The sequence below is a fragment of the Schistocerca cancellata genome, chromosome 9 (genome assembly GCF_023864275.1).
Source record: "Schistocerca cancellata isolate TAMUIC-IGC-003103 chromosome 9, iqSchCanc2.1, whole genome shotgun sequence".
Lineage (NCBI taxonomy): Eukaryota > Metazoa > Arthropoda > Insecta > Orthoptera > Acrididae > Schistocerca > Schistocerca cancellata.
In genome coordinates this window covers 155055218-155074827 of record NC_064634.1, presented here as the reverse complement: position 1 = coordinate 155074827, position 19610 = coordinate 155055218, and the positions used below count along the sequence as shown (strand labels likewise).

At 53.4% G+C, this 19610-nt stretch overlaps 55 non-coding genes across 55 annotated transcripts; 30 read left to right on the top strand and 25 right to left on the bottom strand.

Moving 5' to 3' along the window:
- Window positions 1–304: 304 nt before the first annotated feature.
- On the top strand, window positions 305–396 carry Trnai-uau (transfer RNA isoleucine (anticodon UAU)). Its single transcript is given in 2 exon segments — window positions 305–342; window positions 361–396. It is a non-coding gene; the product is annotated as a tRNA-Ile (tRNA).
- Window positions 397–507: 111 nt separating this feature from the next.
- Trnad-guc (transfer RNA aspartic acid (anticodon GUC)) lies at window positions 508–579 on the top strand. Its single transcript has one exon. It is a non-coding gene; the product is annotated as a tRNA-Asp (tRNA).
- A 236-nt stretch (window positions 580–815) lies between these two features.
- On the bottom strand, window positions 816–887 carry Trnam-cau (transfer RNA methionine (anticodon CAU)). Its single transcript has one exon. It is a non-coding gene; the product is annotated as a tRNA-Met (tRNA).
- Window positions 888–1135: 248 nt separating this feature from the next.
- Window positions 1136–1208, bottom strand: Trnar-acg (transfer RNA arginine (anticodon ACG)). Its single transcript has one exon. It is a non-coding gene; the product is annotated as a tRNA-Arg (tRNA).
- A 442-nt stretch (window positions 1209–1650) lies between these two features.
- On the top strand, window positions 1651–1742 carry Trnai-uau (transfer RNA isoleucine (anticodon UAU)). The gene is given in 2 exon segments: window positions 1651–1688; window positions 1707–1742. It is a non-coding gene; the product is annotated as a tRNA-Ile (tRNA).
- A 111-nt stretch (window positions 1743–1853) lies between these two features.
- Window positions 1854–1925, top strand: Trnad-guc (transfer RNA aspartic acid (anticodon GUC)). The gene has a single exon. It is a non-coding gene; the product is annotated as a tRNA-Asp (tRNA).
- A 236-nt stretch (window positions 1926–2161) lies between these two features.
- Trnam-cau (transfer RNA methionine (anticodon CAU)) lies at window positions 2162–2233 on the bottom strand. Its single transcript has one exon. It is a non-coding gene; the product is annotated as a tRNA-Met (tRNA).
- A 248-nt stretch (window positions 2234–2481) lies between these two features.
- Trnar-acg (transfer RNA arginine (anticodon ACG)) lies at window positions 2482–2554 on the bottom strand. Its single transcript has one exon. It is a non-coding gene; the product is annotated as a tRNA-Arg (tRNA).
- Window positions 2555–2996: 442 nt separating this feature from the next.
- On the top strand, window positions 2997–3088 carry Trnai-uau (transfer RNA isoleucine (anticodon UAU)). Its single transcript is given in 2 exon segments — window positions 2997–3034; window positions 3053–3088. It is a non-coding gene; the product is annotated as a tRNA-Ile (tRNA).
- Window positions 3089–3199: 111 nt separating this feature from the next.
- Trnad-guc (transfer RNA aspartic acid (anticodon GUC)) lies at window positions 3200–3271 on the top strand. The gene has a single exon. It is a non-coding gene; the product is annotated as a tRNA-Asp (tRNA).
- A 236-nt stretch (window positions 3272–3507) lies between these two features.
- Trnam-cau (transfer RNA methionine (anticodon CAU)) lies at window positions 3508–3579 on the bottom strand. Its single transcript has one exon. It is a non-coding gene; the product is annotated as a tRNA-Met (tRNA).
- A 248-nt stretch (window positions 3580–3827) lies between these two features.
- Window positions 3828–3900, bottom strand: Trnar-acg (transfer RNA arginine (anticodon ACG)). Its single transcript has one exon. It is a non-coding gene; the product is annotated as a tRNA-Arg (tRNA).
- Window positions 3901–4342: 442 nt separating this feature from the next.
- On the top strand, window positions 4343–4434 carry Trnai-uau (transfer RNA isoleucine (anticodon UAU)). Its single transcript is given in 2 exon segments — window positions 4343–4380; window positions 4399–4434. It is a non-coding gene; the product is annotated as a tRNA-Ile (tRNA).
- Window positions 4435–4545: 111 nt separating this feature from the next.
- Trnad-guc (transfer RNA aspartic acid (anticodon GUC)) lies at window positions 4546–4617 on the top strand. The gene has a single exon. It is a non-coding gene; the product is annotated as a tRNA-Asp (tRNA).
- A 236-nt stretch (window positions 4618–4853) lies between these two features.
- On the bottom strand, window positions 4854–4925 carry Trnam-cau (transfer RNA methionine (anticodon CAU)). The gene has a single exon. It is a non-coding gene; the product is annotated as a tRNA-Met (tRNA).
- Window positions 4926–5173: 248 nt separating this feature from the next.
- On the bottom strand, window positions 5174–5246 carry Trnar-acg (transfer RNA arginine (anticodon ACG)). The gene has a single exon. It is a non-coding gene; the product is annotated as a tRNA-Arg (tRNA).
- Window positions 5247–5688: 442 nt separating this feature from the next.
- Window positions 5689–5780, top strand: Trnai-uau (transfer RNA isoleucine (anticodon UAU)). Its single transcript is given in 2 exon segments — window positions 5689–5726; window positions 5745–5780. It is a non-coding gene; the product is annotated as a tRNA-Ile (tRNA).
- A 111-nt stretch (window positions 5781–5891) lies between these two features.
- On the top strand, window positions 5892–5963 carry Trnad-guc (transfer RNA aspartic acid (anticodon GUC)). The gene has a single exon. It is a non-coding gene; the product is annotated as a tRNA-Asp (tRNA).
- A 236-nt stretch (window positions 5964–6199) lies between these two features.
- On the bottom strand, window positions 6200–6271 carry Trnam-cau (transfer RNA methionine (anticodon CAU)). Its single transcript has one exon. It is a non-coding gene; the product is annotated as a tRNA-Met (tRNA).
- A 248-nt stretch (window positions 6272–6519) lies between these two features.
- On the bottom strand, window positions 6520–6592 carry Trnar-acg (transfer RNA arginine (anticodon ACG)). The gene has a single exon. It is a non-coding gene; the product is annotated as a tRNA-Arg (tRNA).
- A 442-nt stretch (window positions 6593–7034) lies between these two features.
- On the top strand, window positions 7035–7126 carry Trnai-uau (transfer RNA isoleucine (anticodon UAU)). Its single transcript is given in 2 exon segments — window positions 7035–7072; window positions 7091–7126. It is a non-coding gene; the product is annotated as a tRNA-Ile (tRNA).
- A 111-nt stretch (window positions 7127–7237) lies between these two features.
- Trnad-guc (transfer RNA aspartic acid (anticodon GUC)) lies at window positions 7238–7309 on the top strand. The gene has a single exon. It is a non-coding gene; the product is annotated as a tRNA-Asp (tRNA).
- A 556-nt stretch (window positions 7310–7865) lies between these two features.
- Window positions 7866–7938, bottom strand: Trnar-acg (transfer RNA arginine (anticodon ACG)). Its single transcript has one exon. It is a non-coding gene; the product is annotated as a tRNA-Arg (tRNA).
- Window positions 7939–8380: 442 nt separating this feature from the next.
- Window positions 8381–8472, top strand: Trnai-uau (transfer RNA isoleucine (anticodon UAU)). The gene is given in 2 exon segments: window positions 8381–8418; window positions 8437–8472. It is a non-coding gene; the product is annotated as a tRNA-Ile (tRNA).
- A 111-nt stretch (window positions 8473–8583) lies between these two features.
- On the top strand, window positions 8584–8655 carry Trnad-guc (transfer RNA aspartic acid (anticodon GUC)). Its single transcript has one exon. It is a non-coding gene; the product is annotated as a tRNA-Asp (tRNA).
- Window positions 8656–8891: 236 nt separating this feature from the next.
- Window positions 8892–8963, bottom strand: Trnam-cau (transfer RNA methionine (anticodon CAU)). The gene has a single exon. It is a non-coding gene; the product is annotated as a tRNA-Met (tRNA).
- Window positions 8964–9211: 248 nt separating this feature from the next.
- Trnar-acg (transfer RNA arginine (anticodon ACG)) lies at window positions 9212–9284 on the bottom strand. Its single transcript has one exon. It is a non-coding gene; the product is annotated as a tRNA-Arg (tRNA).
- Window positions 9285–9726: 442 nt separating this feature from the next.
- On the top strand, window positions 9727–9818 carry Trnai-uau (transfer RNA isoleucine (anticodon UAU)). The gene is given in 2 exon segments: window positions 9727–9764; window positions 9783–9818. It is a non-coding gene; the product is annotated as a tRNA-Ile (tRNA).
- Window positions 9819–9929: 111 nt separating this feature from the next.
- On the top strand, window positions 9930–10001 carry Trnad-guc (transfer RNA aspartic acid (anticodon GUC)). The gene has a single exon. It is a non-coding gene; the product is annotated as a tRNA-Asp (tRNA).
- Window positions 10002–10237: 236 nt separating this feature from the next.
- Trnam-cau (transfer RNA methionine (anticodon CAU)) lies at window positions 10238–10309 on the bottom strand. Its single transcript has one exon. It is a non-coding gene; the product is annotated as a tRNA-Met (tRNA).
- A 248-nt stretch (window positions 10310–10557) lies between these two features.
- On the bottom strand, window positions 10558–10630 carry Trnar-acg (transfer RNA arginine (anticodon ACG)). The gene has a single exon. It is a non-coding gene; the product is annotated as a tRNA-Arg (tRNA).
- Window positions 10631–11072: 442 nt separating this feature from the next.
- Window positions 11073–11164, top strand: Trnai-uau (transfer RNA isoleucine (anticodon UAU)). Its single transcript is given in 2 exon segments — window positions 11073–11110; window positions 11129–11164. It is a non-coding gene; the product is annotated as a tRNA-Ile (tRNA).
- Window positions 11165–11275: 111 nt separating this feature from the next.
- Window positions 11276–11347, top strand: Trnad-guc (transfer RNA aspartic acid (anticodon GUC)). The gene has a single exon. It is a non-coding gene; the product is annotated as a tRNA-Asp (tRNA).
- Window positions 11348–11583: 236 nt separating this feature from the next.
- Window positions 11584–11655, bottom strand: Trnam-cau (transfer RNA methionine (anticodon CAU)). Its single transcript has one exon. It is a non-coding gene; the product is annotated as a tRNA-Met (tRNA).
- Window positions 11656–11903: 248 nt separating this feature from the next.
- On the bottom strand, window positions 11904–11976 carry Trnar-acg (transfer RNA arginine (anticodon ACG)). The gene has a single exon. It is a non-coding gene; the product is annotated as a tRNA-Arg (tRNA).
- A 442-nt stretch (window positions 11977–12418) lies between these two features.
- On the top strand, window positions 12419–12510 carry Trnai-uau (transfer RNA isoleucine (anticodon UAU)). Its single transcript is given in 2 exon segments — window positions 12419–12456; window positions 12475–12510. It is a non-coding gene; the product is annotated as a tRNA-Ile (tRNA).
- A 111-nt stretch (window positions 12511–12621) lies between these two features.
- Window positions 12622–12693, top strand: Trnad-guc (transfer RNA aspartic acid (anticodon GUC)). The gene has a single exon. It is a non-coding gene; the product is annotated as a tRNA-Asp (tRNA).
- Window positions 12694–12929: 236 nt separating this feature from the next.
- Trnam-cau (transfer RNA methionine (anticodon CAU)) lies at window positions 12930–13001 on the bottom strand. Its single transcript has one exon. It is a non-coding gene; the product is annotated as a tRNA-Met (tRNA).
- A 248-nt stretch (window positions 13002–13249) lies between these two features.
- On the bottom strand, window positions 13250–13322 carry Trnar-acg (transfer RNA arginine (anticodon ACG)). Its single transcript has one exon. It is a non-coding gene; the product is annotated as a tRNA-Arg (tRNA).
- A 442-nt stretch (window positions 13323–13764) lies between these two features.
- Trnai-uau (transfer RNA isoleucine (anticodon UAU)) lies at window positions 13765–13856 on the top strand. Its single transcript is given in 2 exon segments — window positions 13765–13802; window positions 13821–13856. It is a non-coding gene; the product is annotated as a tRNA-Ile (tRNA).
- A 111-nt stretch (window positions 13857–13967) lies between these two features.
- On the top strand, window positions 13968–14039 carry Trnad-guc (transfer RNA aspartic acid (anticodon GUC)). Its single transcript has one exon. It is a non-coding gene; the product is annotated as a tRNA-Asp (tRNA).
- Window positions 14040–14275: 236 nt separating this feature from the next.
- On the bottom strand, window positions 14276–14347 carry Trnam-cau (transfer RNA methionine (anticodon CAU)). Its single transcript has one exon. It is a non-coding gene; the product is annotated as a tRNA-Met (tRNA).
- Window positions 14348–14595: 248 nt separating this feature from the next.
- On the bottom strand, window positions 14596–14668 carry Trnar-acg (transfer RNA arginine (anticodon ACG)). Its single transcript has one exon. It is a non-coding gene; the product is annotated as a tRNA-Arg (tRNA).
- Window positions 14669–15110: 442 nt separating this feature from the next.
- On the top strand, window positions 15111–15202 carry Trnai-uau (transfer RNA isoleucine (anticodon UAU)). The gene is given in 2 exon segments: window positions 15111–15148; window positions 15167–15202. It is a non-coding gene; the product is annotated as a tRNA-Ile (tRNA).
- Window positions 15203–15313: 111 nt separating this feature from the next.
- On the top strand, window positions 15314–15385 carry Trnad-guc (transfer RNA aspartic acid (anticodon GUC)). Its single transcript has one exon. It is a non-coding gene; the product is annotated as a tRNA-Asp (tRNA).
- Window positions 15386–15941: 556 nt separating this feature from the next.
- On the bottom strand, window positions 15942–16014 carry Trnar-acg (transfer RNA arginine (anticodon ACG)). Its single transcript has one exon. It is a non-coding gene; the product is annotated as a tRNA-Arg (tRNA).
- A 442-nt stretch (window positions 16015–16456) lies between these two features.
- Trnai-uau (transfer RNA isoleucine (anticodon UAU)) lies at window positions 16457–16548 on the top strand. The gene is given in 2 exon segments: window positions 16457–16494; window positions 16513–16548. It is a non-coding gene; the product is annotated as a tRNA-Ile (tRNA).
- A 111-nt stretch (window positions 16549–16659) lies between these two features.
- Window positions 16660–16731, top strand: Trnad-guc (transfer RNA aspartic acid (anticodon GUC)). Its single transcript has one exon. It is a non-coding gene; the product is annotated as a tRNA-Asp (tRNA).
- Window positions 16732–17287: 556 nt separating this feature from the next.
- On the bottom strand, window positions 17288–17360 carry Trnar-acg (transfer RNA arginine (anticodon ACG)). The gene has a single exon. It is a non-coding gene; the product is annotated as a tRNA-Arg (tRNA).
- Window positions 17361–17802: 442 nt separating this feature from the next.
- On the top strand, window positions 17803–17894 carry Trnai-uau (transfer RNA isoleucine (anticodon UAU)). Its single transcript is given in 2 exon segments — window positions 17803–17840; window positions 17859–17894. It is a non-coding gene; the product is annotated as a tRNA-Ile (tRNA).
- Window positions 17895–18005: 111 nt separating this feature from the next.
- Trnad-guc (transfer RNA aspartic acid (anticodon GUC)) lies at window positions 18006–18077 on the top strand. Its single transcript has one exon. It is a non-coding gene; the product is annotated as a tRNA-Asp (tRNA).
- A 236-nt stretch (window positions 18078–18313) lies between these two features.
- Window positions 18314–18385, bottom strand: Trnam-cau (transfer RNA methionine (anticodon CAU)). The gene has a single exon. It is a non-coding gene; the product is annotated as a tRNA-Met (tRNA).
- A 248-nt stretch (window positions 18386–18633) lies between these two features.
- On the bottom strand, window positions 18634–18706 carry Trnar-acg (transfer RNA arginine (anticodon ACG)). The gene has a single exon. It is a non-coding gene; the product is annotated as a tRNA-Arg (tRNA).
- Window positions 18707–19148: 442 nt separating this feature from the next.
- Trnai-uau (transfer RNA isoleucine (anticodon UAU)) lies at window positions 19149–19240 on the top strand. Its single transcript is given in 2 exon segments — window positions 19149–19186; window positions 19205–19240. It is a non-coding gene; the product is annotated as a tRNA-Ile (tRNA).
- Window positions 19241–19351: 111 nt separating this feature from the next.
- Window positions 19352–19423, top strand: Trnad-guc (transfer RNA aspartic acid (anticodon GUC)). The gene has a single exon. It is a non-coding gene; the product is annotated as a tRNA-Asp (tRNA).
- The last annotated feature ends 187 nt before the right edge of the window (window positions 19424–19610 follow it).

Below are 19610 nucleotides of genomic sequence, written 5' to 3'. Positions count from 1 at the left end.
GAAGGCATCTCTCCTCCAGCTGCTCGGCCACGGTGCGCCTGCATAGCTTAGAGCTTGCCACACATCTGCCCTCGCTGTTGGACAGGTAGCAGAAGGCAAGGCGCGCGTTTTTCTGCAATTTTTCGGTGATGACAAGCGGTTGATATGCTTGTAAGTGTAGCATATGAAGCAAGAATCGTATGAAGCATCCGTAGCCAGGTGCTAAAGTCGCAGTATGGCCGCAGGTGACGGTCGTATGATGGGTCGGTAGCCACAACAGGTTGGCAGCAAAGCAAATACCGCTAACTGAAAGCACCCTGCTGTAGCCCCAGTGGCGCAATTGGTTAGCGCACGGTACTTATAAGGCAGTAGCCGTGAGCAATGCCGGGGTTGTGAGTTCGAGCCTCACCTGGGGCATACTTTTATTTCGTAGCAGCTGACTCTGAAAGCATCGGGACGCTAGATTTGAGATGAATCACCTACTTGAGAAGCATAAGTGTGCGTGCGTTGTGCGTACCGATTGCGTATTTCTCGGTAGTATAGTGGTTAGTATCCCCGCCTGTCACGCGGGAGACCGGGGTTCGATTCCCCGCCGGGGAGGTGCGATTTTTATATCGCGAAAGTTGCACGTGTGGCCCGAAAAGACATTAACGTTGTGATCGAGAAATGTAGTTGCTGCAGAATCGTAAGAAACTCTGCGTCTTAGGAAGTGTTTCTCGTATTCTCCACACGACGTCGTCGTCGTTTCAGAACTTACAGGGTTTGCTGTTGACGCTGAGTCAGCGCACCCCAGGCTTAATGATCGAGCTCGAAGCACCCAAGAAAAAGAATAATTTTAGCAGAGCGTGGTTTCGATCCACGGACCTCTGGGTTATGGGCCCAGCACGCTTCCACTGCGCCACTCTGCTGCGTGACGTGCGACACTTGGAAAAGCGTTGCCTGCGTCGCGTACCGTTTAATTAACTGTGCAACATCTCTCAGCTTGACTTGTCTCGACTTTGCTCGACTGACGCTACGCTGACGCTTGCACGAAGCGATATTTACCACGATCGTCTCGAGATGCAGCTGCGAGATGCTCAGGATTGACATTGCACTCCACGCAGGTGGAAACATTCGAATGCACTGCCTAGCTACGCGCCCGCAACTAACAAAATGCCGACCCTGCCAGGATTCGAACCTGGAATCTTCTGATCCGTAGTCAGACGCGTTATCCGTTGCGCCACAGGGCCACTGGTCGCCTTTCGTCATATGAGGCGGGTACACATCGCAGAGCAACGTGTTCTCCGTGGCTCGGCAACTGCGTGTCGTCCACTGACAACGGCGGCGCGGCCACTCTGGTCTTCCGCACTCTGCAGGGAGCTGCCAAGGAAGGCATCTCTCCTCCAGCTGCTCGGCCACGGTGCGCCTGCATAGCTTAGAGCTTGCCACACATCTGCCCTCGCTGTTGGACAGGTAGCAGAAGGCAAGGCGCGCGTTTTTCTGCAATTTTTCGGTGATGACAAGCGGTTGATATGCTTGTAAGTGTAGCATATGAAGCAAGAATCGTATGAAGCATCCGTAGCCAGGTGCTAAAGTCGCAGTATGGCCGCAGGTGACGGTCGTATGATGGGTCTGTAGCCACAACAGGTTGGCAGCAAAGCAAATACCGCTAACTGAAAGCACCCTGCTGTAGCCCCAGTGGCGCAATTGGTTAGCGCACGGTACTTATAAGGCAGTAGCCGTGAGCAATGCCGGGGTTGTGAGTTCGAGCCTCACCTGGGGCATACTTTTATTTCGTAGCAGCTGACTCTGAAAGCATCGGGACGCTAGATTTGAGATGAATCACCTACTTGAGAACCATAAGTGTGCGTGCGTTGTGCGTACCGATTGCGTATTCCTCGGTAGTATAGTGGTTAGTATCCCCGCCTGTCACGCGGGAGACCGGTGTTCGATTCCCCGCCGGGGAGGTGCGATTTTTATATCGCGAAAGTTGCACGTGTGGCCCGAAAAGACATTAACGTTGTGATCGAGAAATGTAGTTGCTGCAGAATCGTAAGAAACTCTGCGTCTTAGGAAGTGTTTCTCGTATTCTCCACACGACGTCGTCGTCGTTTCAGAACTTACAGGGTTTGCTGTTGACGCTGAGTCAGCGCACCCCAGGCTTAATGATCGAGCTCGAAGCACCCAAGAAAAAGAATAATTTTAGCAGAGCGTGGTTTCGATCCACGGACCTCTGGGTTATGGGCCCAGCACGCTTCCACTGCGCCACTCTGCTGCGTGACGTGCTACACTTGGAAAAGCGTTGTCTGCGTCGCGTACCGTTTAATTAACTGTGCAACATCTCTCAGCTTGACTTGTCTCGACTTTGCTCGACTGACGCTACGCTGACGCTTGCACGAAGCGATATTTACCACGATCGTCTCGAGATGCAGCTGCGAGATGCTCAGGATTGACATTGCACTCCACGCAGGTGGAAACATTCGAATGCACTGCCTAGCTACGCGCCCGCAACTAACAAAATGCCGACCCTGCCAGGATTCGAACCTGGAATCTTCTGATCCGTAGTCAGACGCGTTATCCGTTGCGCCACAGGGCCACTGGTCGCCTTTCGTCATATGAGGCGGGTACACATCGCAGAGCAACGTGTTCTCCGTGGCTCGGCAACTGCGTGTCGTCCACTGACAACGGCGGCGCGGCCACTCTGGTCTTCCGCACTCTGCAGGGAGCTGCCAAGGAAGGCATCTCTCCTCCAGCTGCTCGGCCACGGTGCGCCTGCATAGCTTAGAGCTTGCCACACATCTGCCCTCGCTGTTGGACAGGTAGCAGAAGGCAAGGCGCGCGTTTTTCTGCAATTTTTCGGTGATGACAAGCGGTTGATATGCTTGTAAGTGTAGCATATGAAGCAAGAATCGTATGAAGCATCCGTAGCCAGGTGCTAAAGTCGCAGTATGGCCGCAGGTGACGGTCGTATGATGGGTCTGTAGCCACAACAGGTTGGCAGCAAAGCAAATACCGCTAACTGAAAGCACCCTGCTGTAGCCCCAGTGGCGCAATTGGTTAGCGCACGGTACTTATAAGGCAGTAGCCGTGAGCAATGCCGGGGTTGTGAGTTCGAGCCTCACCTGGGGCATACTTTTATTTCGTAGCAGCTGACTCTGAAAGCATCGGGACGCTAGATTTGAGATGAATCACCTACTTGAGAACCATAAGTGTGCGTGCGTTGTGCGTACCGATTGCGTATTCCTCGGTAGTATAGTGGTTAGTATCCCCGCCTGTCACGCGGGAGACCGGGGTTCGATTCCCCGCCGGGGAGGTGCGATTTTTATATCGCGAAAGTTGCACGTGTGGTCCGAAAAGACATTAACGTTGTGATCGAGAAATGTAGTTGCTGCAGAATCGTAAGAAACTCTGCGTCTTAGGAAGTGTTTCTCGTATTCTCCACACGACGTCGTCGTCGTTTCAGAACTTACAGGGTTTGCTGTTGACGCTGAGTCAGCGCACCCCAGGCTTAATGATCGAGCTCGAAGCACCCAAGAAAAAGAATAATTTTAGCAGAGCGTGGTTTCGATCCACGGACCTCTGGGTTATGGGCCCAGCACGCTTCCACTGCGCCACTCTGCTGCGTGACGTGCGACACTTGGAAAAGCGTTGTCTGCGTCGCGTACCGTTTAATTAACTGTGCAACATCTCTCAGCTTGACTTGTCTCGACTTTGCTCGACTGACGCTACGCTGACGCTTGCACGAAGCGATATTTACCACGATCGTCTCGAGATGCAGCTGCGAGATGCTCAGGATTGACATTGCACTCCACGCAGGTGGAAACATTCGAATGCACTGCCTAGCTACGCGCCCGCAACTAACAAAATGCCGACCCTGCCAGGATTCGAACCTGGAATCTTCTGATCCGTAGTCAGACGCGTTATCCGTTGCGCCACAGGGCCACTGGTCGCCTTTCGTCATATGAGGCGGGTACACATCGCAGAGCAACGTGTTCTCCGTGGCTCGGCAACTGCGTGTCGTCCACTGACAACGGCGGCGCGGCCACTCTGGTCTTCCGCACTCTGCAGGGAGCTGCCAAGGAAGGCATCTCTCCTCCAGCTGCTCGGCCACGGTGCGCCTGCATAGCTTAGAGCTTGCCACACATCTGCCCTCGCTGTTGGACAGGTAGCAGAAGGCAAGGCGCGCGTTTTTCTGCAATTTTTCGGTGATGACAAGCGGTTGATATGCTTGTAAGTGTAGCATATGAAGCAAGAATCGTATGAAGCATCCGTAGCCAGGTGCTAAAGTCGCAGTATGGCCGCAGGTGACGGTCGTATGATGGGTCTGTAGCCACAACAGGTTGGCAGCAAAGCAAATACCGCTAACTGAAAGCACCCTGCTGTAGCCCCAGTGGCGCAATTGGTTAGCGCACGGTACTTATAAGGCAGTAGCCGTGAGCAATGCCGGGGTTGTGAGTTCGAGCCTCACCTGGGGCATACTTTTATTTCGTAGCAGCTAACTCTGAAAGCATCGGGACGCTAGATTTGAGATGAATCACCTACTTGAGAACCATAAGTGTGCGTGCGTTGTGCGTACCGATTGCGTATTCCTCGGTAGTATAGTGGTTAGTATCCCCGCCTGTCACGCGGGAGACCGGGGTTCGATTCCCCGCCGGGGAGGTGCGATTTTTATATCGCGAAAGTTGCACGTGTGGTCCGAAAAGACATTAACGTTGTGATCGAGAAATGTAGTTGCTGCAGAATCGTAAGAAACTCTGCGTCTTAGGAAGTGTTTCTCGTATTCTCCACACGACGTCGTCGTCGTTTCAGAACTTACAGGGTTTGCTGTTGACGCTGAGTCAGCGCACCCCAGGCTTAATGATCGAGCTCGAAGCACCCAAGAAAAATAATAATTTTAGCAGAGCGTGGTTTCGATCCACGGACCTCTGGGTTATGGGCCCAGCACGCTTCCACTGCGCCACTCTGCTGCGTGACGTGCGACACTTGGAAAAGCGTTGTCTGCGTCGCGTACCGTTTAATTAACTGTGCAACATCTCTCAGCTTGACTTGTCTCGACTTTGCTCGACTGACGCTACGCTGACGCTTGCACGAAGCGATATTTACCACGATCGTCTCGAGATGCAGCTGCGAGATGCTCAGGATTGACATTGCACTCCACGCAGGTGGAAACATTCGAATGCACTGCCTAGCTACGCGCCCGCAACTAACAAAATGCCGACCCTGCCAGGATTCGAACCTGGAATCTTCTGATCCGTAGTCAGACGCGTTATCCGTTGCGCCACAGGGCCACTGGTCGCCTTTCGTCATATGAGGCGGGTACACATCGCAGAGCAACGTGTTCTCCGTGGCTCGGCAACTGCGTGTCGTCCACTGACAACGGCGGCGCGGCCACTCTGGTCTTCCGCACTCTGCAGGGAGCTGCCAAGGAAGGCATCTCTCCTCCAGCTGCTCGGCCACGGTGCGCCTGCATAGCTTAGAGCTTGCCACACATCTGCCCTCGCTGTTGGACAGGTAGCAGAAGGCAAGGCGCGCGTTTTTCTGCAATTTTTCGGTGATGACAAGCGGTTGATATGCTTGTAAGTGTAGCATATGAAGCAAGAATCGTATGAAGCATCCGTAGCCAGGTGCTAAAGTCGCAGTATGGCCGCAGGTGACGGTCGTATGATGGGTCGGTAGCCACAACAGGTTGGCAGCAAAGCAAATACCGCTAACTGAAAGCACCCTGCTGTAGCCCCAGTGGCGCAATTGGTTAGCGCACGGTACTTATAAGGCAGTAGCCGTGAGCAATGCCGGGGTTGTGAGTTCGAGCCTCACCTGGGGCATACTTTTATTTCGTAGCAGCTGACTCTGAAAGCATCGGGACGCTAGATTTGAGATGAATCACCTACTTGAGAAGCATAAGTGTGCGTGCGTTGTGCGTACCGATTGCGTATTCCTCGGTAGTATAGTGGTTAGTATCCCCGCCTGTCACGCGGGAGACCGGGGTTCGATTCCCCGCCGGGGAGGTGCGATTTTTATATCGCGAAAGTTGCACGTGTGGCCCGAAAAGACATTAACGTTGTGATCGAGAAATGTAGTTGCTGCAGAATCGTAAGAAACTCTGCGTCTTAGGAAGTGTTTCTCGTATTCTCCACACGACGTCGTCGTCGTTTCAGAACTTACAGGGTTTGCTGTTGACGCTGAGTCAGCGCACCCCAGGCTTAATGATCGAGCTCGAAGCACCCAAGAAAAAGAATAATTTTAGCAGAGCGTGGTTTCGATCCACGGACCTCTGGGTTATGGGCCCAGCACGCTTCCACTGCGCCACTCTGCTGCGTGACGTGCGACACTTGGAAAAGCGTTGCCTGCGTCGCGTACCGTTTAATTAACTGTGCAACATCTCTCAGCTTGACTTGTCTCGACTTTGCTCGACTGACGCTACGCTGACGCTTGCACGAAGCGATATTTACCACGATCGTCTCGAGATGCAGCTGCGAGATGCTCAGGATTGACATTGCACTCCACGCAGGTGGAAACATTCGAATGCACTGCCTAGCTACGCGCCCGCAACTAACAAAATGCCGACCCTGCCAGGATTCGAACCTGGAATCTTCTGATCCGTAGTCAGACGCGTTATCCGTTGCGCCACAGGGCCACTGGTTGCCTTTCGTCATATGAGGCGGGTACACATCGCAGAGCAACGTGTTCTCCGTGGCTCGGCAACTGCGTGTCGTCCACTGACAACGGCGGCGCGGCCACTCTGGTCTTCCGCACTCTGCAGGGAGCTGCCAAGGAAGGCATCTCTCCTCCAGCTGCTCGGCCACGGTGCGCCTGCATAGCTTAGAGCTTGCCACACATCTGCCCTCGCTGTTGGACAGGTAGCAGAAGGCAAGGCGCGCGTTTTTCTGCAATTTTTCGGTGATGACAAGCGGTTGATATGCTTGTAAGTGTAGCATATGAAGCAAGAATCGTATGAAGCATCCGTAGCCAGGTGCTAAAGTCGCAGTATGGCCGCAGGTGACGGTCGTATGATGGGTCGGTAGCCACAACAGGTTGGCAGCAAAGCAAATACCGCTAACTGAAAGCACCCTGCTGTAGCCCCAGTGGCGCAATTGGTTAGCGCACGGTACTTATAAGGCAGTAGCCGTGAGCAATGCCGGGGTTGTGAGTTCGAGCCTCACCTGGGGCATACTTTTATTTCGTAGCAGCTGACTCTGAAAGCATCGGGACGCTAGATTTGAGATGAATCACCTACTTGAGAAGCATAAGTGTGCGTGCGTTGTGCGTACCGATTGCGTATTCCTCGGTAGTATAGTGGTTAGTATCCCCGCCTGTCACGCGGGAGACCGGTGTTCGATTCCCCGCCGGGGAGGTGCGATTTTTATATCGCGAAAGTTGCACGTGTGGCCCGAAAAGACATTAACGTTGTGATCGAGAAATGTAGTTGCTGCAGAATCGTAAGAAACTCTGCGTCTTAGGAAGTGTTTCTCGTATTCTCCACACGACGTCGTCGTCGTTTCAGAACTTACAGGGTTTGCTGTTGACGCTGAGTCAGCGCACCCCAGGCTTAATGATCGAGCTCGAAGCACCCAAGAAAAAGAATAATTTTAGCAGAGCGTGGTTTCGATCCACGGACCTCTGGGTTATGGGCCCAGCACGCTTCCACTGCGCCAATCTGCTGCGTGACGTGCGACACTTGGAAAAGCGTTGTCTGCGTCGCGTACCGTTTAATTAACTGTGCAACATCTCTCAGCTTGACTTGTCTCGACTTTGCTCGACTGACGCTACGCTGACGCTTGCACGAAGCGATATTTACCACGATCGTCTCGAGATGCAGCTGCGAGATGCTCAGGATTGACATTGCACTCCACGCAGGTGGAAACATTCGAATGCACTGCCTAGCTACGCGCCCGCAACTAACAAAATGCCGACCCTGCCAGGATTCGAACCTGGAATCTTCTGATCCGTAGTCAGACGCGTTATCCGTTGCGCCACAGGGCCACTGGTCGCCTTTCGTCATATGAGGCGGGTACACATCGCAGAGCAACGTGTTCTCCGTGGCTCGGCAACTGCGTGTCGTCCACTGACAACGGCGGCGCGGCCACTCTGGTCTTCCGCACTCTGCAGGGAGCTGCCAAGGAAGGCATCTCTCCTCCAGCTGCTCGGCCACGGTGCGCCTGCATAGCTTAGAGCTTGCCACACATCTGCCCTCGCTGTTGGACAGGTAGCAGAAGGCAAGGCGCGCGTTTTTCTGCAATTTTTCGGTGATGACAAGCGGTTGATATGCTTGTAAGTGTAGCATATGAAGCAAGAATCGTATGAAGCATCCGTAGCCAGGTGCTAAAGTCGCAGTATGGCCGCAGGTGACGGTCGTATGATGGGTCTGTAGCCACAACAGGTTGGCAGCAAAGCAAATACCGCTAACTGAAAGCACCCTGCTGTAGCCCCAGTGGCGCAATTGGTTAGCGCACGGTACTTATAAGGCAGTAGCCGTGAGCAATGCCGGGGTTGTGAGTTCGAGCCTCACCTGGGGCATACTTTTATTTCGTAGCAGCTGACTCTGAAAGCATCGGGACGCTAGATTTGAGATGAATCACCTACTTGAGAAGCATAAGTGTGCGTGCGTTGTGCGTACCGATTGCGTATTCCTCGGTAGTATAGTGGTTAGTATCCCCGCCTGTCACGCGGGAGACCGGGGTTCGATTCCCCGCCGGGGAGGTGCGATTTTTATATCGCGAAAGTTGCACGTGTGGCCCGAAAAGACATTAACGTTGTGATCGAGAAATGTAGTTGCTGCAGAATCGTAAGAAACTCTGCGTCTTAGGAAGTGTTTCTCGTATTCTCCACACGACGTCGTCGTCGTTTCAGAACTTACAGGGTTTGCTGTTGACGCTGAGTCAGCGCACCCCAGGCTTAATGATCGAGCTCGAAGTACCCAAGAAAAAGAATAATTTTAGCAGAGCGTGGTTTCGATCCACGGACCTCTGGGTTATGGGCCCAGCACGCTTCCACTGCGCCACTCTGCTGCGTGACGTGCGACACTTGGAAAAGCGTTGTCTGCGTCGCGTACCGTTTAATTAACTGTGCAACATCTCTCAGCTTGACTTGTCTCGACTTTGCTCGACTGACGCTACGCTGACGCTTGCACGAAGCGATATTTATCACGATCGTCTCGAGATGCAGCTGCGAGATGCTCAGGATTGACATTGCACTCCACGCAGGTGGAAACATTCGAATGCACTGCCTAGCTACGCGCCCGCAACTAACAAAATGCCGACCCTGCCAGGATTCGAACCTGGAATCTTCTGATCCGTAGTCAGACGCGTTATCCGTTGCGCCACAGGGCCACTGGTCGCCTTTCGTCATATGAGGCGGGTACACATCGCAGAGCAACGTGTTCTCCGTGGCTCGGCAACTGCGTGTCGTCCACTGACAACGGCGGCGCGGCCACTCTGGTCTTCCGCACTCTGCAGGGAGCTGCCAAGGAAGGCATCTCTCCTCCAGCTGCTCGGCCACGGTGCGCCTGCATAGCTTAGAGCTTGCCACACATCTGCCCTCGCTGTTGGACAGGTAGCAGAAGGCAAGGCGCGCGTTTTTCTGCAATTTTTCGGTGATGACAAGCGGTTGATATGCTTGTAAGTGTAGCATATGAAGCAAGAATCGTATGAAGCATCCGTAGCCAGGTGCTAAAGTCGCAGTATGGCCGCAGGTGACGGTCGTATGATGGGTCTGTAGCCACAACAGGTTGGCAGCAAAGCAAATACCGCTAACTGAAAGCACCCTGCTGTAGCCTCAGTGGCGCAATTGGTTAGCGCACGGTACTTATAAGGCAGTAGCCGTGAGCAATGCCGGGGTTGTGAGTTCGAGCCTCACCTGGGGCATACTTTTATTTCGTAGCAGCTGACTCTGAAAGCATCGGGACGCTAGATTTGAGATGAATCACCTACTTGAGAACCATAAGTGTGCGTGCGTTGTGCGTACCGATTGCGTATTCCTCGGTAGTATAGTGGTTAGTATCCCCGCCTGTCACGCGGGATACCGGGGTTCGATTCCCCGCCGGGGAGGTGCGATTTTTATATCGCGAAAGTTGCACGTGTGGCCCGAAAAGACATTAACGTTGTGATCGAGAAATGTAGTTGCTGCAGAATCGTAAGAAACTCTGCGTCTTAGGAAGTGTTTCTCGTATTCTCCACACGACGTCGTCGTCGTTTCAGAACTTACAGGGTTTGCTGTTGACGCTGAGTCAGCGCACCCCAGGCTTAATGATCGAGCTCGAAGCACCCAAGAAAAAGAATAATTTTAGCAGAGCGTGGTTTCGATCCACGGACCTCTGGGTTATGGGCCCAGCACGCTTCCACTGCGCCACTCTGCTGCGTGACGTGCGACACTTGGAAAAGCGTTGTCTGCGTCGCGTACCGTTTAATTAACTGTGCAACATCTCTCAGCTTGACTTGTCTCGACTTTGCTCGACTGACGCTACGCTGACGCTTGCACGAAGCGATATTTACCACGATCGTCTCGAGATGCAGCTGCGAGATGCTCAGGATTGACATTGCACTCCACGCAGGTGGAAACATTCGAATGCACTGCCTAGCTACGCGCCCGCAACTAACAAAATGCCGACCCTGCCAGGATTCGAACCTGGAATCTTCTGATCCGTAGTCAGACGCGTTATCCGTTGCGCCACAGGGCCACTGGTCGCCTTTCGTCATATGAGGCGGGTACACATCGCAGAGCAACGTGTTCTCCGTGGCTCGGCAACTGCGTGTCGTCCACTGACAACGGCGGCGCGGCCACTCTGGTCTTCCGCACTCTGCAGGGAGCTGCCAAGGAAGGCATCTCTCCTCCAGCTGCTCGGCCACGGTGCGCCTGCATAGCTTAGAGCTTGCCACACATCTGCCCTCGCTGTTGGACAGGTAGCAGAAGGCAAGGCGCGCGTTTTTCTGCAATTTTTCGGTGATGACAAGCGGTTGATATGCTTGTAAGTGTAGCATATGAAGCAAGAATCGTATGAAGCATCCGTAGCCAGGTGCTAAAGTCGCAGTATGGCCGCAGGTGACGGTCGTATGATGGGTCTGTAGCCACAACAGGTTGGCAGCAAAGCAAATACCGCTAACTGAAAGCACCCTGCTGTAGCCTCAGTGGCGCAATTGGTTAGCGCACGGTACTTATAAGGCAGTAGCCGTGAGCAATGCTGGGGTTGTGAGTTCGAGCCTCACCTGGGGCATACTTTTATTTCGTAGCAGCTGACTCTGAAAGCATCGGGACGCTAGATTTGAGATGAATCACCTACTTGAGAACCATAAGTGTGCGTGCGTTGTGCGTACCGATTGCGTATTCCTCGGTAGTATAGTGGTTAGTATCCCCGCCTGTCACGCGGGATACCGGGGTTCGATTCCCCGCCGGGGAGGTGCGATTTTTATATCGCGAAAGTTGCACGTGTGGCCCGAAAAGACATTAACGTTGTGATCGAGAAATGTAGTTGCTGCAGAATCGTAAGAAACTCTGCGTCTTAGGAAGTGTTTCTCGTATTCTCCACACGACGTCGTCGTCGTTTCAGAACTTACAGGGTTTGCTGTTGACGCTGAGTCAGCGCACCCCAGGCTTAATGATCGAGCTCGAAGCACCCAAGAAAAAGAATAATTTTAGCAGAGCGTGGTTTCGATCCACGGACCTCTGGGTTATGGGCCCAGCACGCTTCCACTGCGCCACTCTGCTGCGTGACGTGCGACACTTGGAAAAGCGTTGTCTGCGTCGCGTACCGTTTAATTAACTGTGCAACATCTCTCAGCTTGACTTGTCTCGACTTTGCTCGACTGACGCTACGCTGACGCTTGCACGAAGCGATATTTACCACGATCGTCTCGAGATGCAGCTGCGAGATGCTCAGGATTGACATTGCACTCCACGCAGGTGGAAACATTCGAATGCACTGCCTAGCTACGCGCCCGCAACTAACAAAATGCCGACCCTGCCAGGATTCGAACCTGGAATCTTCTGATCCGTAGTCAGACGCGTTATCCGTTGCGCCACAGGGCCACTGGTCGCCTTTCGTCATATGAGGCGGGTACACATCGCAGAGCAACGTGTTCTCCGTGGCTCGGCAACTGCGTGTCGTCCACTGACAACGGCGGCGCGGCCACTCTGGTCTTCCGCACTCTGCAGGGAGCTGCCAAGGAAGGCATCTCTCCTCCAGCTGCTCGGCCACGGTGCGCCTGCATAGCTTAAAGCTTGCCACACATCTGCCCTCGCTGTTGGACAGGTAGCAGAAGGCAAGGCGCGCGTTTTTCTGCAATTTTTCGGTGATGACAAGCGGTTGATATGCTTGTAAGTGTAGCATATGAAGCAAGAATCGTATGAAGCATCCGTAGCCAGGTGCTAAAGTCGCAGTATGGCCGCAGGTGACGGTCGTATGATGGGTCGGTAGCCACAACAGGTTGGCAGCAAAGCAAATACCGCTAACTGAAAGCACCCTGCTGTAGCCCCAGTGGCGCAATTGGTTAGCGCACGGTACTTATAAGGCAGTAGCCGTGAGCAATGCCGGGGTTGTGAGTTCGAGCCTCACCTGGGGCATACTTTTATTTCGTAGCAGCTGACTCTGAAAGCATCGGGACGCTAGATTTGAGATGAATCACCTACTTGAGAAGCATAAGTGTGCGTGCGTTGTGCGTACCGATTGCGTATTCCTCGGTAGTATAGTGGTTAGTATCCCCGCCTGTCACGCGGGAGACCGGGGTTCGATTCCCCGCCGGGGAGGTGCGATTTTTATATCGCGAAAGTTGCACGTGTGGCCCGAAAAGACATTAACGTTGTGATCGAGAAATGTAGTTGCTGCAGAATCGTAAGAAACTCTGCGTCTTAGGAAGTGTTTCTCGTATTCTCCACATGACGTCGTCGTCGTTTCAGAACTTACAGGGTTTGCTGTTGACGCTGAGTCAGCGCACCCCAGGCTTAATGATCGAGCTCGAAGCACCCAAGAAAAAGAATAATTTTAGCAGAGCGTGGTTTCGATCCACGGACCTCTGGGTTATGGGCCCAGCACGCTTCCACTGCGCCACTCTGCTGCGTGACGTGCGACACTTGGAAAAGCGTTGTCTGCGTCGCGTACCGTTTAATTAACTGTGCAACATCTCTCAGCTTGACTTGTCTCGACTTTGCTCGACTGACGCTACGCTGACGCTTGCACGAAGCGATATTTACCACGATCGTCTCGAGATGCAGCTGCGAGATGCTCAGGATTGACATTGCACTCCACGCAGGTGGAAACATTCGAATGCACTGCCTAGCTACGCGCCCGCAACTAACAAAATGCCGACCCTGCCAGGATTCGAACCTGGAATCTTCTGATCCGTAGTCAGACGCGTTATCCGTTGCGCCACAGGGCCACTGGTCGCCTTTCGTCATATGAGGCGGGTACACATCGCAGAGCAACGTGTTCTCCGTGGCTCGGCAACTGCGTGTCGTCCACTGACAACGGCGGCGCGGCCACTCTGGTCTTCCGCACTCTGCAGGGAGCTGCCAAGGAAGGCATCTCTCCTCCAGCTGCTCGGCCACGGTGCGCCTGCATAGCTTAAAGCTTGCCACACATCTGCCCTCGCTGTTGGACAGGTAGCAGAAGGCAAGGCGCGCGTTTTTCTGCAATTTTTCGGTGATGACAAGCGGTTGATATGCTTGTAAGTGTAGCATATGAAGCAAGAATCGTATGAAGCATCCGTAGCCAGGTGCTAAAGTCGCAGTATGGCCGCAGGTGACGGTCGTATGATGGGTCGGTAGCCACAACAGGTTGGCAGCAAAGCAAATACCGCTAACTGAAAGCACCCTGCTGTAGCCCCAGTAGCGCAATTGGTTAGCGCACGGTACTTATAAGGCAGTAGCCGTGAGCAATGCCGGGGTTGTGAGTTCGAGCCTCACCTGGGGCATACTTTTATTTCGTAGCAGCTGACTCTGAAAGCATCGGGACGCTAGATTTGAGATGAATCACCTACTTGAGAAGCATAAGTGTGCGTGCGTTGTGCGTACCGATTGCGTATTCCTCGGTAGTATAGTGGTTAGTATCCCCGCCTGTCACGCGGGAGACCGGGGTTCGATTCCCCGCCGGGGAGGTGCGATTTTGATATCGCGAAAGTTGCACGTGTGGCCCGAAAAGACATTAACGTTGTGATCGAGAAATGTAGTTGCTGCAGAATCGTAAGAAACTCTGCGTCTTAGGAAGTGTTTCTCGTATTCTCCACACGACGTCGTCGTCGTTTCAGAACTTACAGGGTTTGCTGTTGACGCTGAGTCAGCGCACCCCAGGCTTAATGATCGAGCTCGAAGCACCCAAGAAAAAGAATAATTTTAGCAGAGCGTGGTTTCGATCCACGGACCTCTGGGTTATGGGCCCAGCACGCTTCCACTGCGCCACTCTGCTGCGTGACGTGCGACACTTGGAAAAGCGTTGTCTGCGTCGCGTACCGTTTAATTAACTGTGCAACATCTCTCAGCTTGACTTGTCTCGACTTTGCTCGACTGACGCTACGCTGACGCTTGCACGAAGCGATATTTACCACGATCGTCTCGAGATGCAGCTGCGAGATGCTCAGGATTGACATTGCACTCCACGCAGGTGGAAACATTCGAATGCACTGCCTAGCTACGCGCCCGCAACTAACAAAATGCCGACCCTGCCAGGATTCGAACCTGGAATCTTCTGATCCGTAGTCAGACGCGTTATCCGTTGCGCCACAGGGCCACTGGTCGCCTTTCGTCATATGAGGCGGGTACACATCGCAGAGCAACGTGTTCTCCGTGGCTCGGCAACTGCGTGTCGTCCACTGACAACGGCGGCGCGGCCACTCTGGTCTTCCGCACTCTGCAGGGAGCTGCCAAGGAAGGCATCTCTCCTCCAGCTGCTCGGCCACGGTGCGCCTGCATAGCTTAGAGCTTGCCACACATCTGCCCTCGCTGTTGGACAGGTAGCAGAAGGCAAGGCGCGCGTTTTTCTGCAATTTTTCGGTGATGACAAGCGGTTGATATGCTTGTAAGTGTAGCATATGAAGCAAGAATCGTATGAAGCATCCGTAGCCAGGTGCTAAAGTCGCAGTATGGCCGCAGGTGACGGTCGTATGATGGGTCGGTAGCCACAACAGGTTGGCAGCAAAGCAAATACCGCTAACTGAAAGCACCCTGCTGTAGCCCCAGTGGCGCAATTGGTTAGCGCACGGTACTTATAAGGCAGTAGCCGTGAGCAATGCCGGGGTTGTGAGTTCGAGCCTCACCTGGGGCATACTTTTATTTCGTAGCAGCTGACTCTGAAAGCATCGGGACGCTAGATTTGAGATGAATCACCTACTTGAGAACCATAAGTGTGCGTGCGTTGTGCGTACCGATTGCGTATTCCTCGGTAGTATAGTGGTTAGTATCCCCGCCTGTCACGCGGGAGACCGGGGTTCGATTCCCCGCCGGGGAGGTGCGATTTTTATATCGCGAAAGTTGCACGTGTGGCCCGAAAAGACATTAACGTTGTGATCGAGAAATGTAGTTGCTGCAGAATCGTAAGAAACTCTGCGTCTTAGGAAGTGTTTCTCGTATTCTCCACACGACGTCGTCGTCGTTTCAGAACTTACAGGGTTTGCTGTTGACGCTGAGTCAGCGCACCCCAGGCTTAATGATCGAGCTCGAAGCACCCAAGAAAAAGAATAATTTTAGCAGAGCGTGGTTTCGATCCACGGACCTCTAGGTTATGGGCCCAGCACGCTTCCACTGCGCCACTCTGCTGCGTGACATGCTACACTTGGAAAAGCGTTGTCTGCGTCGCGTACCGTTTAATTAACTGTGCAACATCTCTCAGCTTGACTTGTCTCGACTTTGCTCGACTGACGCTACGCTGACGCTTGCACGAAGCGATATTTACCACGATCGTCTCGAGATGCAGCTGCGAGATGCTCAGGATTGACATTGCACTCCACGCAGGTGGAAACATTCGAATGCACTGCCTAGCTACGCGCCCGCAACTAACAAAATGCCGACCCTGCCAGGATTCGAACCTGGAATCTTCTGATCCGTAGTCAGACGCGTTATCCGTTGCGCCACAGGGCCACTGGTCGCCTTTCGTCATATGAGGCGGGTACACATCGCAGAGCAACGTGTTCTCCGTGGCTCGGCAACTGCGTGTCGTCCACTGACAACGGCGGCGCGGCCACTCTGGTCTTCCGCACTCTGCAGGGAGCTGCCAAGGAAGGCATCTCTCCTCCAGCTGCTCGGCCACGGTGCGCCTGCATAGCTTAGAGCTTGCCACACATCTGCCCTCGCTGTTGGACAGGTAGCAGAAGGCAAGGCGCGCGTTTTTCTGCAATTTTTCGGTGATGACAAGCGGTTGATATGCTTGTAAGTGTAGCATATGAAGCAAGAATCGTATGAAGCATCCGTAGCCAGGTGCTAAAGTCGCAGTATGGCCGCAGGTGACGGTCGTATGATGGGTCGGTAGCCACAACAGGTTGGCAGCAAAGCAAATACCGCTAACTGAAAGCACCCTGCTGTAGCCCCAGTGGCGCAATTGGTTAGCGCACGGTACTTATAAGGCAGTAGCCGTGAGCAATGCCGGGGTTGTGAGTTCGAGCCTCACCTGGGGCATACTTTTATTTCGTAGCAGCTGACTCTGAAAGCATCGGGACGCTAGATTTGAGATGAATCACCTACTTGAGAACCATAAGTGTGCGTGCGTTGTGCGTACCGATTGCGTATTCCTCGGTAGTATAGTGGTTAGTATCCCCGCCTGTCACGCGGGAGACCGGGGTTCGATTCCCCGCCGGGGAGGTGCGATTTTTATATCGCGAAAGTTGCACGTGTGGCCCGAAAAGACATTAACGTTGTGATCGAGAAATGTAGTTGCTGCAGAATCGTAAGAAACTCTGCGTCTTAGGAAGTGTTTCTCGTATTCTCCACACGACGTCGTCGTCGTTTCAGAACTTACAGGGTTTGCTGTTGACGCTGAGTCAGCGCACCCCAGGCTTAATGATCGAGCTCGAAGCACCCAAGAAAAAGAATAATTTTAGCAGAGCGTGGTTTCGATCCACGGACCTCTAGGTTATGGGCCCAGCACGCTTCCACTGCGCCACTCTGCTGCGTGACATGCTACACTTGGAAAAGCGTTGTCTGCGTCGCGTACCGTTTAATTAACTGTGCAACATCTCTCAGCTTGACTTGTCTCGACTTTGCTCGACTGACGCTACGCTGACGCTTGCACGAAGCGATATTTACCACGATCGTCTCGAGATGCAGCTGCGAGATGCTCAGGATTGACATTGCACTCCACGCAGGTGGAAACATTCGAATGCACTGCCTAGCTACGCGCCCGCAACTAACAAAATGCCGACCCTGCCAGGATTCGAACCTGGAATCTTCTGATCCGTAGTCAGACGCGTTATCCGTTGCGCCACAGGGCCACTGGTCGCCTTTCGTCATATGAGGCGGGTACACATCGCAGAGCAACGTGTTCTCCGTGGCTCGGCAACTGCGTGTCGTCCACTGACAACGGCGGCGCGGCCACTCTGGTCTTCCGCACTCTGCAGGGAGCTGCCAAGGAAGGCATCTCTCCTCCAGCTGCTCGGCCACGGTGCGCCTGCATAGCTTAGAGCTTGCCACACATCTGCCCTCGCTGTTGGACAGGTAGCAGAAGGCAAGGCGCGCGTTTTTCTGCAATTTTTCGGTGATGACAAGCGGTTGATATGCTTGTAAGTGTAGCATATGAAGCAAGAATCGTATGAAGCATCCGTAGCCAGGTGCTAAAGTCGCAGTATGGCCGCAGGTGACGGTCGTATGATGGGTCTGTAGCCACAACAGGTTGGCAGCAAAGCAAATACCGCTAACTGAAAGCACCCTGCTGTAGCCCCAGTGGCGCAATTGGTTAGCGCACGGTACTTATAAGGCAGTAGCCGTGAGCAATGCCGGGGTTGTGAGTTCGAGCCTCACCTGGGGCATACTTTTATTTCGTAGCAGCTGACTCTGAAAGCATCGGGACGCTAGATTTGAGATGAATCACCTACTTGAGAACCATAAGTGTGCGTGCGTTGTGCGTACCGATTGCGTATTCCTCGGTAGTATAGTGGTTAGTATCCCCGCCTGTCACGCGGGAGACCGGGGTTCGATTCCCCGCCGGGGAGGTGCGATTTTTATATCGCGAAAGTTGCACGTGTGGCCCGAAAAGACATTAACGTTGTGATCGAGAAATGTAGTTGCTGCAGAATCGTAAGAAACTCTGCGTCTTAGGAAGTGTTTCTCGTATTCTCCACACGACGTCGTCGTCGTTTCAGAACTTACAGGGTTTGCTGTTGACGCTGAGTCAGCGCACCCCAGGCTTAATGATCGAGCTCGAAGCACCCAAGAAAAAGAATAATTTTAGCAGAGCGTGGTTTCGATCCACGGACCTCTGGGTTATGGGCCCAGCACGCTTCCACTGCGCCACTCTGCTGCGTGACGTGCGACACTTGGAAAAGCGTTGTCTGCGTCGCGTACCGTTTAATTAACTGTGCAACATCTCTCAGCTTGACTTGTCTCGACTTTGCTCGACTGACGCTACGCTGACGCTTGCACGAAGCGATATTTACCACGATCGTCTCGAGATGCAGCTGCGAGATGCTCAGGATTGACATTGCACTCCACGCAGGTGGAAACATTCGAATGCACTGCCTAGCTACGCGCCCGCAACTAACAAAATGCCGACCCTGCCAGGATTCGAACCTGGAATCTTCTGATCCGTAGTCAGACGCGTTATCCGTTGCGCCACAGGGCCACTGGTCGCCTTTCGTCATATGAGGCGGGTACACATCGCAGAGCAACGTGTTCTCCGTGGCTCGGCAACTGCGTGTCGTCCACTGACAACGGCGGCGCGGCCACTCTGGTCTTCCGCACTCTGCAGGGAGCTGCCAAGGAAGGCATCTCTCCTCCAGCTGCTCGGCCACGGTGCGCCTGCATAGCTTAGAGCTTGCCACACATCTGCCCTCGCTGTTGGACAGGTAGCAGAAGGCAAGGCGCGCGTTTTTCTGCAATTTTTCGGTGATGACAAGCGGTTGATATGCTTGTAAGTGTAGCATATGAAGCAAGAATCGTATGAAGCATCCGTAGCCAGGTGCTAAAGTCGCAGTATGGCCGCAGGTGACGGTCGTATGATGGGTCTGTAGCCACAACAGGTTGGCAGCAAAGCAAATACCGCTAACTGAAAGCACCCTGCTGTAGCCCCAGTGGCGCAATTGGTTAGCGCACGGTACTTATAAGGCAGTAGCCGTGAGCAATGCCGGGGTTGTGAGTTCGAGCCTCACCTGGGGCATACTTTTATTTCGTAGCAGCTGACTCTGAAAGCATCGGGACGCTAGATTTGAGATGAATCACCTACTTGAGAACCATAAGTGTGCGTGCGTTGTGCGTACCGATTGCGTATTCCTCGGTAGTATAGTGGTTAGTATCCCCGCCTGTCACGCGGGAGACCGGGGTTCGATTCCCCGCCGGGGAGGTGCGATTTTTATATCGCGAAAGTTGCACGTGTGGCCCGAAAAGACATTAACGTTGTGATCGAGAAATGTAGTTGCTGCAGAATCGTAAGAAACTCTGCGTCTTAGGAAGTGTTTCTCGTATTCTCCACACGACGTCGTCGTCGTTTCAGAACTTACAGGGTTTGCTGTTGACGCTGAGTCAGCGCA